General features: G+C 48.1%; 1 long non-coding RNA gene across 1 annotated transcript; it reads left to right on the forward strand.

The window, feature by feature from the left end:
* Positions 1-2,310: 2,310 nt before the first annotated feature.
* On the forward strand, positions 2,311-2,981 carry LOC136763214 (uncharacterized). Its single transcript, XR_010820964.1, has 3 exons — positions 2,311-2,366; positions 2,472-2,552; positions 2,757-2,981. It is a non-coding gene; the product is annotated as an uncharacterized LOC136763214 (long non-coding RNA).
* The last annotated feature ends 465 nt before the right edge of the window (positions 2,982-3,446 follow it).

A 3,446-nucleotide genomic window follows, 5' to 3' on the forward strand; every position in this document is an offset into this window, starting at 1 on the left:
CTTTTAAAAACAGCAAATAACCTCTTTAGTGTCTAGGTTACGTGATAATATACCACTTTAAATGCATTCCAAGAGCTGATTTATTCAAATAAATGTGAATATGTCCCTTGTCAACAGATAATGAATGCTGAAAATCTGTGTTAAAGAAGTGGCCTGTCTTGATTTTGGTTTATTTTGCCTTCATATATTCCTTGTCAAAGCAAGTGTGATGTCCTTCTTCTATACATCTGAAAGCCTGTTTATCTTGGTCCTCTCCTAAAGTCTGCAACAGGGAGTATGACCGTAGAGTGAAGACTCGGCACAGTAAGGGGAGTCTTGCCAACATCAGCTCAGCATTTTGTTCTTTATCGGCAGGCCAACAAGTCAACAGGGCACGTCCAGGTGGACACCGGCACGCTGCAGAGCACCCGGCTTTGAGAACTGAATTCCAAGGGTTGTGACTGTCTCATCAGCCCATGGGACTCAGTTCTGGAGCTTGGATGTCTTTCGAATTGCTTCACTCCCACAAGGGCTTCCCACCTTCCTTCCTTCTTCACGGCCGTGACTCAGCTGCTGGGTCTGCTCGCCGGTGGGGGTTGTGCAAATTACAAAAACAACCCCTCGTGCCACACAAGTGCATCCCTCTGTAAAGGTTTGTGGTTTCCTGCAGTGCTTGTCTGATGTTTATACACTGAAGGCCCGAGTGTTTGTGCCCCGTGGCCTGTGACAGAGAAGTGGCATCGCAAGCATCGCAGCTGTACTACTCCAACACAGAGCAATATCATTGTGCACGGCATATATGATGACACGGCAAAGAGGAAACCGGTAGAGGAGAACTTTTTTGCAGTGTGTGAGGAAGAAAAAAAGAGAGATCAGGAGATAGAAAAGTGTTCCCCAACCCCTCTGCCGTTCAGTCCCTTACCCCACCCCTCTCTCTGGATCCCTAGGTGACAGATTGATATCGGTTGCCAATCACTGTTGGCCCTGGTCCCCACCGGTCTCCCTCCCAATGGCCTCCCTCCCACTCTTTAGTTCCAAAACCCCATATCCACACACACACATTTATATACACAGACCTTAAGACAAATTATGCACACACTCACACAGCCAAAACGGCTCTGCTGGAACTCAGAGAGAGAGAGAGAGAGAGAGAGAGAGAGAGAGAGAGAGAGAGAGAGAACGGATGATGTAATTACACCTACACTACAGTGCCAGTTGATCGACAGCAGCCCTCTCCCCACGGCTGCTGAAGAAACAAAAATGGATAAATCGACTTGTAATAGTAGCCTTTTAAGTTGTATGTGTAGGCAGGGCTCTCCTTTCGTGCTGAATATACAATCACCAAGTATGACTGAAGCGCAGATCAACAAGTTGAAATTGTGTAAGGCTTCGTCGTGAAAGTGCTCCCTCTAGTGTCTTCCACCGCACGTTACACTCCGGGGCAGAAACTGAACAGCGGCAACAATGAGCACCAGCCGCACAGCTCGTTTCCTTTTGTATTCTTTTAATTGTATTTAAGCTGAATATCTGTTTTCTCATTAACGCGTTAAGAGAATAAATATTGTAATGCATGTATGCTCTGTGTTCCCCCCACTAATTACTGTCATTTGAAAATATATGCTCCAGTACTGAATTAAACCCGAATACAACTATTATTAACGTCCCTTTCCTGTCCAGTAACGCTGGGATTGCACGGTGGTGGAAATGTGTGCACTGCACCGTTACTGATTGCAATTACAGTGAAAACCCTGTAAGTCGCCTTGGATAAATGCATGTGCAAAATGAACATGAAATAAAATATGATTTATGCTTTGGCCACATTTGTCTTCCCCCGTGTGATCAATTCAATATACCGGTCTGTTTCATGGGGTTCTTTAAATACTATTTAGATCACTGGCATTGCAATCGCATCTGAATAACCTGTACATTAAGGTTGCAAAGAAAACTTACAAAGCAAAATAATGCACTCGTGCATTGACGTAGACCCAGCGATAAAGTCACCCGTGTAGTAGTCTAGTGGTGCTGGCGGACGGTGTCCCCGTTACATGACTCATTTGGATTGGATTGGTAAACGCTCATTCCTATGGTGGGGGGAGAGAGAGAGCGGACCTCGACTACTAAATGGACCCACCCGGGTGAAAAGGGACGCACACGATGCATGCATTCACCGCCCCCATCGACGCTTGATCGGGATCTTTCTTTTTTTCCTCCCCTCTTCTTCTTCTTTTCCTCGCCATCTTGAAACGGCGTTTAAATCGCTGGCAGCCGGAGCATCCTCCCGCGCGGCCCCCGCTCTCTGGCGCCGCAGCCCGGACCCCCGGACCCCCGGACCCCCGGACCCCGGACCCCCGGACCCCGGACCCCCGCCAGCGCCGACATGATTCCCGGTACGTCCGCTGCACAGCACAACACCCGGGCACAGGAGAGGGGGGGACAGCGTGGTTTGTGTGCGGGGGAGCGGGTCAATAACGTGCCCTTCCCTGGGTCCCCAGGCTTCGGCGGGGGCAGCGCGGACGAGACGCGGTGGTGCTTCGCGCAGGTCAAAGGTGCCGGCGAGGTCAGCGTGACGGAAGGTAAGACCGGTTCTCCTCTGTCTGTCGCTCTGGACGAGCCTCCTTTCCCCCCAAACAAACTTCCAAGGCACGGATTGCGGACCCGCAGACAGGTGTCCGCACACTGTGCGGCGCTTCCCAAAAGAGTCACTTGCGGGGGTGTTTCTAAATGGATGCATTTGTGTTGAGGTAACCGCAGTGTGCTCCTCCTGGGTTGCATTTCAGTGCTGGGGTTGGATCTGTGCGGTTTGAGCAGTGAAGGGTGGCGGTGCAGATCCCTTTCCAGAGATGCGCTGACTGTATGCGCTGTCTACGCGACTCGGACCCATAAGCGAGACCTGACTGGGACTGTCGAAGCCAAAGTGTCTGGATTGCTTGGAAAATAGTAACACAATTTACCGTATGATTTTCATATAGAAGTCTATTATAATTCTATTGTTGTGAATGTGATTAAACTGATATAACACTGCTACTACTACTACTAATACTGGTGATATACTAAGTGTGCTTTCCTAAGTGTGTTAATCGTAGACCACAGTGATGTGAATGTATCCAGGCGTCAGCTGGACCGAGCCGGTCTCTTCATTCCCTGCCTGCAGTGAGCGCCGGTTGTCGGGGAGCGTTTCGGCACGTTGCAACTGTTAATATTATTATTATTATTATTATTAATATTATTATTATTAATAATAATAATAATAATAATAATAATAATAATAATAATAATAAGGACTGTTACGTTATTTGAAATTCGTCACAGTGCAGTGCAGACATCAAAACAAAGGGGGCATTACTAAAGAAATGGCAACTCCACCACGCACCCACACACCCACCCAGTGAAACACTAACAAATGGACTACACACCTGCATAGGGTAAATGCGCGCACACACATACATACACATACATACACATACACA

Source organism: Amia ocellicauda, chromosome 11, assembly GCF_036373705.1.
Source record: "Amia ocellicauda isolate fAmiCal2 chromosome 11, fAmiCal2.hap1, whole genome shotgun sequence".
In the NCBI taxonomy this organism is placed as follows: Eukaryota; Metazoa; Chordata; class Actinopteri; order Amiiformes; family Amiidae; genus Amia; species Amia ocellicauda.